The sequence below is a fragment of the Python bivittatus genome, unplaced genomic scaffold (assembly GCF_059951505.1).
Source record: "Python bivittatus isolate LINGU-HERP-01145 unplaced genomic scaffold, Pbiv_v1 ctg000650_np1212, whole genome shotgun sequence".
NCBI classification, from domain to species: Eukaryota; Metazoa; Chordata; class Lepidosauria; order Squamata; family Pythonidae; genus Python; species Python bivittatus.
The window spans coordinates 2,900,691-2,913,596 of record NW_028277093.1 but is presented as its reverse complement, the minus strand read 5'-3'; the positions used below and the strand labels follow the sequence as shown (position 1 = coordinate 2,913,596).

Below are 12,906 nucleotides of genomic sequence, written 5' to 3'. Positions count from 1 at the left end.
CTTCAGGCACTCTGTCTACCAAATCTAATCCTCTAAATCTATTCATCACCTTCACTGTGTACTCACAAGGAATATGATCTAAGTCATACCTGACTGGTCTAGTGGTTTTCCCTACATTCTTCAATTTAAGCCTAAATTTTGCAGTAAGAAGCTCATGATCTGAGCCACAGTCAGCTCCTGGTCTTGTTTTTGCTGTCTGTATAGAGCTTCTCCATCTTTGGCTGCAAAGTATGTAATCAATCTGGTTTCGGTATTGACCATCTGGTGATGTCCATGTGTAGAGTCGTCTCTTGTGTTGTTGGAAAAGAGTGTTTGCTATGACTAGCTTGTTCTCTTGACAGAACTCTATTAGCCTTTGCCCTGCTTCATTTTGTACTCCAAGGCCAAACTTGCCTGTTATTCCGATTACTCCTTGACTTCCTACTTTAGCATTCCAATCCCCTATGATGAAAAGGACATCTTTTTTTGGTGCTAGTTCTAGAAGATGTTGTAGGTCTTCATAGAAGCGGTCAACCTCAGCTTCTTCAGCATCAGTGGTTGGGGCATAGACTTGGATGACTGTGATATTGAATGGTTTACCTTGGATACGCACTGAGATCATTCTGTCGTTTTTGAGGTTGTACCCCATTACTGCCTTTCCGACTCTCTTATTGACTATGATTGCAACTCCATTTCTTCTAAGGGTTTCTTGCCCACAGTAGTAGATATAATGGTCACCCGAATTAAATTCACCCATTCCCGTCCATTTCAGTTCGCTGATTCCTAAGATGTCGATGTTCAGTCTTGTCATCTCATGTTTGACCACCTCCAGCTTGCCTTGGTTCATAGATCTTACATTCCAGGTACCTATACGATATTGTTCTTTGCAGCATCGGACCTTCTTTTCGCTTCCAGATACATCCACAGCTGAACGTCCTTTCGGCTTTGGCCCAGCCGCTTCACTCTTTCTGGAGCTACTTGGAATTGCCCTCCACTCTTCCCCAGTAGCATATTGGACACCTTCCGACCTGAGGGGTTCATCTTCCGGCGTCATATCTTTTAGCCTTTTAACATTGTCCATGCGGTTTTCTTGGCAAGGATACTGGAGTGGGTTGCCATTTCCTTCTCCAGTGGACCACATTTTGTCAGAACTCTCTGTCATGACCTGTCCGTCTTGGGTGGCCCTGCACGGTATAGCTCATGGCTTCACTGAGTTACGCAAGCCCCTTCGCCAAAACAAGGCAGTGATCCATGAAGGGGGGTCACACACTAGATCTGATTTTTGTCTCAGAGCAGATGTGACATGATGTCAGAGTGTAGGACATTAACATCTGTCTCTAATCTTGGTCACATCACTTTCTGGTTGCTTTGGAGCTTTCCACTGATGCTCCTCCTTTCAGGGAGGTGGATCTTTATTAGATAAGTCCACCCCAGGCACCCGATTTGGTCTTTAGATGGCACTTGGGGAGCTTCCTGAATCTTTGGTGGGCAGTTCATCCAAAGCCTTAGTCATTTCCTCAAATGAAGGAACATCAATGCCCTTGGATAGAATTGCACCTAAGAGGCCTCTCTCTCTGTACACCTATCCCAGTGGTCTCTTGATTCTCTGCTATCTCCAGGTATGAAGCATCAGAAGATACACCTAGAACTCTGCTGGAGAAAGATGAAGAATAAGCTTGACCAAACAATTGTCCAAGCCTGTGTTAGGTCCTATATAGAGATAATAAAGGCAGCAAAACATAATTGTTTTTCTGCTCTTACCATACCTGCGGAATGCTGTCTAAACTCTTTTTAAGGTAACCTGGAACCTCATAGGGTTGAGGGACAGGAAAAACACCTGGTAGGGCTTTGTGAGAAATGTGCTAGGCATCTGATGGATTGCTCAGATTTCTTCAGAGTTGAACTGTGGCTAGGCAGATCTTATGGAGCTGGCTCAGGAAGGACCATGCCCTATTATCTGGAAGGAACTTGAGCCTATAAATCTTAAGGAAGTAGACAAGGACCTTGGGAATATAAGCACTGGCACCTGTGTAATATAACCTAGTCCCTCCTGGTTGGTCCAGGCCTCTTAGGAAGTGACTAATAGCTGGGTTCAAGCAGTGGTTAACTTGAGTGAGGGAGTTGTCCCATCTATCTTGAAGGAGCTGACTGCACAGTATGTCCTCTGCTAAGAAGCCATCACTGGACCTAGCAACATTAGATAACTTTTGACCTCTCCAATCTTTCCCTTTGGGAAAAGGTGATGGAAAAATGGTGGTGCCACTACTCCGAAGTGCCCAGAAGGAAGTGGATTATGCGGATCCTTTATAGCCAGGCTTTAGTCCTGGGTAAGATGCCTGAGATGGCATTGATTGTGCTTGTGGATGATCTCTGGCAGGACCAGGATAGGGACAGTATGTCTCTCCTGGCCCTGCTTGATCTCTCAGCAGCATTCAGTACCATTGTTCATGGTATCGTTCTGGACCATCTTTAGGGGTCGGGAGTGGGGAGCACAGTATCGCAGTGGTCCTCCTCTTTCCTCTGGGCCCAATTCAAATCAGTATTAGTATTAGTAGGTGGCAAGAGATGTAACCTGAGGCCCTTGCTCTGTGGTCCTACAAGGCTTGACATTCTTCCCACTTCTATGTAACAGATTTATGATATTGTTGTGTGAGGTCATCCATCAGCACAGGGTCAGCTTTGCATCTTGATCCTTGCAGTGGAGGTCCTGTCTCAGTGCTTGGAGGCTGTAAGAATCTGCTTGGAGAGAAACAGACTTAGGCTGAATCCTACCAAGACTGTGTGACTTTGGTTTCAAGGGCTTTACCATTTTTAGTTCTTAATGAAGTTGCACTTCCCCATGTGGAACTTGTAATTTGGGGATCTTCCTAGGCTCTTGGCTCCTGCTTAGCAAGCAAGTGGCAATCATGTTTCTTTGTGCATCTTGTGCCCCAATTATGACTCTTCTTGGATTGGGCGGGGGTGGGCTTCTCACAGTCATTCATGCCTTAGTCATCTCCTGTTTCAACTACCACAAGGTGCTCTACTTGAGGTTACTCTTGAAGACCACTCAGAAGCTAAAACTGAATGCATCTGCACAAGTAATTATGGCTGTTCTCTGTTTCTCATGTAACATTTCTGCTCTGAGAGTTGCACTGTGCGGTTTTGCTGTCCGCATCAGGGTGGGCCACTCATGGGGTCTCGACAGGCGAGAGTGAAGACAAACACGCAGGTTTTCCTCGAGGTGAGTGAGCCCAGAGCGTGTTCTGAACTACTCTTTTATTGGGTATTACAAGTCAGGAAGCAGGTGGTGGGGGCAGGTTGTGGGGGCATATAGCCTTTTATAGTCATGCAACAGCTTTAAGCAACACTATTGGTTTATTCTATGTTTCCTGTATAGCCTGTCATGGTTATACGTTTCCCTACTTGCTTACGTAGCATCAGGTATGTCTCAAGCAGTGATCGCCTTATCGTGCTTTTAGGTGCTTTTATTATCTGGTGCCTTCCCTCATCCTAGGTTTCTGGTTCGTGTGTCGGCCACTGGCCTGGCCACACTGCAGAAGCCTGAATCAAGTTTCTGATAAGCAAGCATTTTATTCCAACATCTCCTCCGTTTTTGTTTTAAAAGTAAAACTGGTGGATTCCAACTCTTCGTCAGAGTCTAATATGCGGAGGGATGCTTTTTCCATATTTTCTCCAGACCGTATTGGTTGGTAATGGTGGCGTTCCAGTACCATATTTTCCAAGGCACCTATTTTAGTTTCCACAAATTTTGTTAGGCGAGATAAAATGCAGGGGCCTAATGTACATGCAAGGAGTAGCAATATCAGTGGTCCTGCTATGGTACCTATCAGGGTGGTCAACCATGGGGAAAAGTTGAACCAGGATTGAGACCATCCTTGCTGACCCTCCCTCTCCTTTTTACGTTTATCCAGGCCCTCCCTGAGTTTGGTCATGGAGTCCTGCACTATGCCAGAGTGATCTGCATAGAAGCAACATTCTTCTCTTAAAGCCACACATAACCCCCCCTCTTTTAGAAAAAGTAAATCAAGGCCTCTTCTGTTCTGCAAGACCACTTCTGAGAGGGAGGTTAGGGATTTTTGTAAGTGAGAGATCGAAGTTTCTATTCTCTCTAAGTCTTCATCGATGGCTGCCCTAAGGTGGTGATATTGGACATACTGATTTGCAAAGGATGCTATCCCAGTTCCTGCTCCTGTTAGGCCAAGTCCTACCAAGAGAGCTACTGTGAGGGTGGAAATGGGTTCACGCTTGTGTCTTATGAGTTCTGACCCTGAGTAAGTGTTGTAAACTTCTTCTTCTGTGTGGTAGTATATGCGTGGCATGACCTGGACAAGGATGCAAAAACCTTTGGTGCTTATTACATGACCATGGGCACAGGCCGTGAGGCCTGTAGAGCAAGCCCACCATCCATCTGTGGGTGGTATGTAAAAGAGTGTTGTATCAACCTCACTATGTGTTGTGTTGCAGTATTGTTTATACTGTGTGGGAACCTGTCCAAGGCAGGTTCCCTTGCCTGAGATTGACTGCAATGTTTGTGAGCCATGTTTCCATCTGCATGCCTTGTCATTCGAGGAAGTGTTGTATGGAGAAACAAGCCCTACAGCCTCATAATATGGGGGTCGAACATCGTAGCAAAACCAGCAGGCTGTAGTAAGGTTGGGATTGGTGTCATTGACCATGTGATAGGTGGCTGTGACGATGTCCCAAAGGGGGTTCCCAGGGCGGCTCCGTGAAGGGGAAAAAGAATAACCGATGGAAGTAGGCGAACTTTTCCCGGGAGTGGGGGTGGGTTGTGGGGGTGGCTCCCTGCGGTTGGCTGGTATTGTCTTGGGGCCCACCGGTACCGGGGGTTCTATGGGGGTTTGTGTTAGGCGTATAGTAAAAATATTCCCTGGCTCCCCGGTTTTATCATGAACTCGGCCTCCCCAAGTGACCCCTGACTGCCACCCCGTGTGTCGTTTTCCCTCAGTGGTGAAAGAGATTTTAACCGGATTACAATTAACATATGTTCCAAATTGGTTTTGCTCACATCGTACGTTCTCACCAGTCCGTCTGAGTGTAATAAGATCACCTCTGAAAGGGGGGTTCCATGTTATTTCTCCCGTGGAGACGCAGCTCCAGTCCGCACAAAAATAATCGTTTTCCCCACCACACTTCTTCCGGTATGTTGTTGCCCTGACATGGCCGGGGCAGACATAAAGGGGCCATCTCTTGATCCATCTGTGGCTAACCATACCCGGTCTGTTGGGAGAAGTGGTGGTGTCCATCATCACTCCAAAGTCAAAGTACAGGTCAGGAAACCAGGACCCCGGCACCGCCATAGATGAAGTGGAGTTCAGGATGTCTGCGTGTGCGTCCAATACCGCCCACGTTAGGTTCTGGGGTTGATGGGGATTGTGCTGCGCATAGTTAGGTGCGCAGAGGGCAACGCTCAGTAGCTGAAGGGCAACCGGGAACCACAGTATTCTTCCCAATTGAGGCAGATGTGACATTTTGATTGAGGCCCTTCCCTTGGTCTACCTTCTGTTGTCCCTGCTGTCCTCTTCCTCGGCCGTACGTTGAGGGTCAGCTTCCGGAGTGACACCAGTAAGGCCTCTTATGTGGGGAGGAGGAGGGACGTCTTGGGCGTCCGGCGAAAGCGGGAGATGACAAGGACGGACGCAGCGACCAGGGACCCACAGAACCTTATCGGGAAGCTGAATGGCCGCGTAACCTCGACCCCAGGTGATGAGTTGCGCAGGCCCTCTCCAGGCGGGGTCTGGCAGGCAACGATAGTAGACAAGTGGTCGTTGGTGGTCAGCAGCAGGTTGTGAGGCAAAGTGACGACAAGCAGCAGAAGTGGCAGGTAGTCCGGTCAAGTTGAGAAAGTTAAGAGTATAGAGGCAAAGGTTGAGAATGTCTTGCACCACTGGGAGGCTAGGGGCCCTTTCCCCTTGGTTTCTATATATCTGTCAAGAGCATGTTTTAAGGTCTGATTTGCTCTTTCAATTATGGCTTGACCTTTGCTGTTGTATGGTATGCCGAATTTGTGTGTGATTCCCCATTTCTGGCAAAAGGCGGCAAAAGCACTGCCTGTATAGCCAGGCCCATTGTCTGTTTTAAGTTCTTTTGGGCGTCCCAGCGTTGCAAAGGTTCGAATACAATGATTAATAATGTGTTTAGAGGCTTCGCCCCTTTGAGGGGTGGCCATGATGAACCCCGAGTAAGTGTCAATGGAAACGTGTAAGTACTTCCATGGGGAAAAAGAAGCATATTGGGTAACATCCATTTGCCAAATTTGGTTGCACTCTGTCCCCCTGGGGTTAACTCCCATGGGCACAGAGTGCGCTTGTTTGCTACAGGTGGGGCATTGCTGTAAAATTGCAGTGGCCTCTGTAGCAGAAATTTTGAACTGCTTAATGAGCGCCTTTTTATTCTGGTGGAAATAGGAATGACTTTCCCACGGAGTGGGTGAGGAAAAGGCAAAAATGAGTGGGGAGGAGGATGCAGCCGCGGCCGCAGCGTCGGCCACGCTATTTCCTTCCTGGAGGATACCAGGGAACGGTTGGTGGCTACGAATGTGTGCAACATGGAAAAAATGAGTCCTTTTAGAAATGAGGTGTTGTAAGGACAGAAACAAAGATAGAAGAGTTGGTTCGATAGAGGGGGATAAATAGGCTTGATAAATGGAGGAAATAATTTGGGAAACATAAAAACTGTCGAGAATAAGGTTAAAAGATTGATGAGGAAAGGCCTCAAAAGCAAGGATGGAAGCATAAAGCTCTGCCCGTTGGGCGGAGGATTGTGGAGGGGTGGTTTTTGTGTGCCATTGGCCGTCAATCTGCCAAGCGCAGGCGCCAGATTTTTTGCTGCCGTCGGCGAAGACAGTGACTGCATCATGAATGGGGAAAGGAGACATAGGAGTTTGCCAAATAAAGGGAGTGGTTCTGAGAAGTTGTACCCGAGGGTCTGGTGGTGGATGGCAAGAGACAGTGCCAGGCCAGTCAGCGAGGGCAAACTGAAGGTGGTCGCTGACCGCTAGCAGTGACTCCCATGTGGAGAGAGAGCAAGGAACATAAATGACAGAGGGTTCAACACCAGCTAGGGCCTTAGACCGCAGCCGACCTTTGGTAATAAGGGAAGCAAATTGAGCGGGTTTAGTAGTAAGCGTTGCACGAGGCGTGTGAGACAGGTGGATCCATTCAAGGATTAGCAATGAAGGTGTCACCTGAACCACCGCACCTGTTGGCAGTGTCAGCGTGTTCAGTAGGAGCAAAGAGAAAGGCAAGTTGTCTTTCATGCGATCCACCCATTTGGTACATAGGGCCTGATTAATTAATTTTACAGCGTCCAATTGTTCCTTTTGCAAAGGGATGACATCTGCAGGTTGCTTTCCTTTAGTTAGTGCCGTGAATAAGGGAGAAAGTTGAATGGTGGAAAGACCTATGTAGGGGCGGATCCAGTTGATGGATCCCAAATATTGCTGTAATTGTAGCAAGGTAGGCGCAGGTGGCAATTGAATGTTCGGCAAACAGGGGTTAGCGTGTGATTCAAGCACCTTGTGTCCCAAATAATGAAAAGGTGATGAAAGTTGTACTTTGTCTGGTGCAATATGTAATCCTCCTTGTTGCAATATGTGTTGTAGGTGAGGCAATGTTTTTAAGACAGTACCTTTGGGTCCTGGTGCAGCAACCAGAATGTCATCCATGTAATGATAAACTAAAAATGACGAATATTTATCCCTATAGGGTTGTAAAACCTGCGATACAAAGTATTGACACATGGTGGGGCTGTTCAGCATTCCCTGTGGCAAAACTTTCCAATGATAGCGAGAAGTTGGTTGAGAATTATTGAGCGCAGGTACAGTAAAGGCAAAGATATGTTTATCTTTAGGATGCAAGGGTATAGAGAAAAAGCAATCTTTAAGATCAATGATCATCATATTGTAACTTTGAGGAATCAAATTTGGATTTGGGAGGCCACATTGCAGCGCCCCCATTGGTTTGATAATTGCATTCACCGCCCTAAGGTCATGAAGAAATCTCCATTTACCGGATTTCTTTTTAATTACAAAGACTGGAGTGTTATAAGGGCTTAAAGAGGGCTCAAGGTGCCCATTGTCCAATTGTTCATTGACCAATTGTTTTAATACAGTGAGTTTTTCCACTGTGAGCGGCCATTGATCTATCCAGACTGGAGTTTGAGATTGCAATTCCAGCCGCAAAACAGCTGAAACAGCCATTATTGCAAAATAAGCTTGGTTTGGAATTGGGACATCAAATCTCGTCCCCACAAGTTAGTATGTAAAGGTAAAACTACAGGCTTAATGAAAGCGGTAACAGGGCTTGTGGCTGACGTGACTGAGATCCAATTGCAGCTGATCTGAGCCGTCTGGATCCCTCCTACCCCTCTGACGGATGGGGCAGGGTCAGTAGGCCAATCGGCAGGCCATTCAGCTGAGCAGATGACCGAGACGTCGGCACCGGTATCTAGAAGACCGGAAAAAGAACGTCCATTGAGTTTAAACTTGGCTACTGGCCTTTTGGAGTTGACGTTTTGCTCTATAGTCATACAGTCAGAAAAAGTCTCAAGGGGGATCATTGTCGCCACCACATCTCCCTGTTTAATGGTTACCGGAGAATTAACCATAATTGCCAAGGCGAAATCAGAAAAGGAGTCAGCACTGCGCAAAAAGGGGGCAGCTATGACTCCTTGAGCGGTAAGGTCCAAGTTAGGGAAAACAAGCACCGGCATTTCGGGGGCAATGTCAAAGGCAAGCGAGGCGATATAAAAAGATGATAAACATGAGCGGGTAAAGAATAGGTCACGGTCTCGTCCGCAGTCATCTCTACAGAGTGAGGGGACGGGTCCTCATTGGGTAATTCAGCCTTGGGGGTGGGGCTGGCTGCATGCCCCACAATCAGTTTCCCGAATTCTGCTGACTTTGATTAAAGGACCTGCATTGGTTGGCCCAATGAAATCCTTTTTGCATTTTGGACAAACGGTCTTAGGCTTGACTGCCTGTTGGGAGAAACTGCGATGTGCGCCCTCCTGGTGCCCTGCACTGAGATTTGAAATGACCAGGTTTCCCGCAATTGAAGCAATTTCCGGCAGGGCGTGACACAGGAAGTGCGTCTTGTGGCGCGAGGGAGGAAGAAGAAGGCGGAAGCAAGGTTGTGGTAATGGCGGAGGCCAGCGCAGCCATTTTGTGGCTGGTGGTTCCGACAATACGACATGCTTGGAGAAAATCAGCCAGGGTGATGCCAGGTTTGTTAGCTATGGGCTGGAGCACCTTTTGACAGTCCGAATTAGCATTTTCATAAGCCAATTTCATACACAGTTCACCTCTAGCATCTACGTTGTCAATTTGGCGTTCTAATGCAACTTGAAGGCGACTAATAAAGGAAGAATAGTCTTCTGTAGGCGATTGAATTATTTTAGAAAAGGTTTGCAAAGGTTTGCCCTGATTGTCATCAACCTTTCGTAAGGCTGCTAAGGCACAATTTTTAATAATAGGAAAAGCAGCTCTATCGGAGTTTTGCTGTTGTGCAATAGTGCTGATGGTGCCAGTCCCCAGGACATCGTCAGCAGTAACATTTTGAGGGAGTCCAGCATTTATGGCAACGGCAGCCTGTTTGCCGTACTCCGAATTCCAAATTACATATTGAGCAGGGGTTAAAATCATGCCAAAAAGCGACTGCCAATCTGCAAGCAGCATTTCCACAGCAGCAGTAGAAAGCGAAGTAAGCAAGCCCATAACATAACGCGACTGCAGGCCATAATCTCTAACAGCACTTTTAATCTCTTTGATTTGTTTGTAATCTATGTGCGTATGCACCGGCTGGCCGGGAGCGCCCGCAGCAGCTCCGGCGGGCACCACCCAGGTCACCGGAAACATTGCACACGCTTCAAGATCCTCAGCAGAGAGTTGACCTGACTGCTGAGCAGTCTGCATAGCTCTGATTATGTGACCCCCCCTTTGAGGTTTTATAATAAGGGGGGGACTTGGAGCCATGGGAGCCGTGGGACCATTGGCTGGATCAAGGCACCCAGAACCTGCTGACATGGGAAATAAAGTGGCCGGAGAATTTTTAACAGAATCATACGGGGGTGGTATGGGTTCTGCCGGCATTTGGTTTTCGAATTTATGGTGAATCATTAAGCATTCCATGACCACACGCCATGAGGTCAGAATTTGGACCGGGGCCCTAGGGGCCGCGTGGAAGTATTCCCCCAATTTTGTCCATGTGGATATTTTCAGTGACCCTTTTTCAGGGTATGATGGACATTGTTGCCAAATGTAAGACAAAAGGCCAATTAATTCTTTGTTTTTCAAACGGGGAGGGTTTTGCCTCCGTTTGAAGAAATTTTAGAGGAAGATTCGGTTAATTCCCTCAATTCCTTCAGATGCGCTGTCTGTTGTTGAGAGAATTTTCCGCCCATACTTACGAATATCCAGCCGTGTTTCAGACGGGACGAGTGCACAGCTCCCCTCGAGCGAATAAGTAAGGACGGTCCGAGACGCACCTCGTGAAGTCACGCGATCACGTCGGGGTCACCACAATGCGGTTTTGCTGTCCGCATCAGGGTGGGCCACTCATGGGGTCTCGACAGGCGAGAGTGAAGACAAACACGCAGGTTTTCCTCGAGGTGAGTGAGCCCAGAGCGTGTTCTGAACTACTCTTTTATTGGGTATTACAAGTCAGGAAGCAGGTGGTGGGGGCAGGTTGTGGGGGCATATAGCCTTTTATAGTCATGCAACAGCTTTAAGCAACACTATTGGTTTATTCTATGTTTCCTGTATAGCCTGTCATGGTTATACGTTTCCCTACTTGCTTACGTAGCATCAGGTATGTCTCAAGCAGTGATCGCCTTATCGTGCTTTTAGGTGCTTTTATTATCTGGTGCCTTCCCTCATCCTAGGTTTCTGGTTCGTGTGTCGGCCACTGGCCTGGCCACACTGCAGAAGCCTGAATCAAGTTTCTGATAAGCAAGCATTTTATTCCAACAGCACTGCCTGCCTGTAACTCACAGATACAATGCAAAGAGTTGGAGGTCACCTAGAAAACATGGCTTAGGACAGTGATGGTGAACCTTTTGGGCTTGGCCTGTCAAAAATTCAGAAAATGCCTAACTTGATTCTGCTGGCATGTCACCACCATCATGCTAAAAGAGTGGTGTATCCTTTCATTGTTTTACTAGTCAATGGACCAGACTGGATAGGAGATCCATCAATGGATGCCAGGTGTCCCCAAAGATCTTCTCACAGAAGCTATTTGTCCCTGTTTTCCCAGCAGGGGTGGGAGAGGTAAAAAAGCAGAGGACCCCACCAACTGGGGCAATAGTCAATGTGGTCTGGACAGAACACCAGGCCATCACTATAGCCAAACAGAAGAAGGGGGTCAAAGGGATTTCTTAAGCCAGCATAATTTCCAGCCACTTGGAGTCCAGCAGCTTGAAGGTGATGACTAAAATTACAATTTGGAAAATAAATAAGGCAAAATGGTTGAGTCTTGTTTGATGCTGGAAGTTACATGGTGAACATCTTTGGGGATTCCTTCACTTTGTCTGCTTCCTGATTCATATCCAGATTACTTTATATGCAGTGTGTTTATGTAGTTATACGCAAAATAAATTTCAGGAAATACAATTAGCAGACAGTCCTCCCTGTTCTTTTTTTGTGAAACCGACGGAAAGGTTGCTGGAGACACCCAGCTGCCACCATGAGTTTTGATAAGTTGCTGTGAAACTTTGGGAAGTTTTTCAAGCTTAGTTATGTTTTACTAATTAATGAAAGTATAGTTGTATGCAACAATATTAGTACTATAACTTTAAAATTTATAATTTGGAGAAGAGGACAGGGAGTTGTTCAGATTGGGAAGGAAACTGTGCTGCTATACAAAGAGTCAGTGTGGTGTAGTGGTGAAAGTCTTGGATTAAGAGCCATGATCTAAACCATCTTCAGCCACTGAAGCTCTGGGCGAACCACCCTCTCTCAGCCCAATCTACCTCAGGGGGTTGTTGTTGTAGAGGAAATGGGAGGATGGAACACTGAATCTCTGGGATGTAGAAGATGGGAGGGAAATATTCAGAGTTGTTCCAGAAGACAGGACAAGGAAGAATCGCTTTAAATTACAAGGAAGTACATTTCGGTTGGACATCAGGATAATTTCTTAATGGTATGAACTGTTCCAGAATGAAAAATATGACCTTGGTCGATGGATGAGCTGACCAGAAGAACTAGTTGATCTTCAATTTTTCTTCCAATCCTTCCATGCTATGATTCTATAATCCACCTTCTCCTTTTGAGAAGTCAAAAAACATCCCTGGAGAAGGTAGTAACAAGCCATTTTTAGATTGTTGTCAAGAAGGTCACATTACATAGGAAAATCATATGAAGTCACCAGGAGTTAAGCTGGTGTTAAGAATTAAGTCAGTTTGTACGAGACCTTACCTGTACAGCATTTGACTCAGCAGGCCGCAACATCTGCCCGAACTTTGCTGTTCCTAGAACAAAGTAGGATTAGACCTGGTTAGTAATTGGGAAGGAAACCACCAGGAAATCCTAAGGCTGTGGTATAGACTGGGAATTAAAAAATATTCTAGAGGAAGACAATAGGAAGTTTCACATTATTGTCCAAAAAAACCCCCGGTATAACTGTGATTGTGAAGTCTTTAATTTCATCTGTATTCACCTTGCCAAGCATTAACATTCTTCTAGGCCATCATCACACACCACTATTTCTTTAGTTGCTAATTTTGATCGTGGGAGACGGGTGATAAATACAAGCGTTGTTCCTTGTTCTCACACTCCACACGCACACGATATCCTTACACAACCTTCCGGCGTTCCTTAGCGGCAGGATCCACTAGGGGGCTCCCGCTGCCAACCTCAGAAAGGGCAGCTTCGGAGCTTCAGAGGCGGAGTGCGCCTGCGCCGCGAAACTT

General features: G+C 46.7%; 1 long non-coding RNA gene across 1 annotated transcript; it reads right to left on the bottom strand.

Moving 5' to 3' along the window:
* Positions 1-5,904: 5,904 nt before the first annotated feature.
* On the bottom strand, positions 5,905-12,903 carry LOC112542931 (uncharacterized). The gene is made up of 4 exons (XR_015798046.1): positions 12,654-12,903; positions 12,413-12,465; positions 10,408-12,284; positions 5,905-8,447 (listed from the first exon to the last, which is right to left on the bottom strand). It is a non-coding gene; the product is annotated as an uncharacterized LOC112542931 (long non-coding RNA).
* Positions 12,904-12,906: the final 3 nt, after the last annotated feature.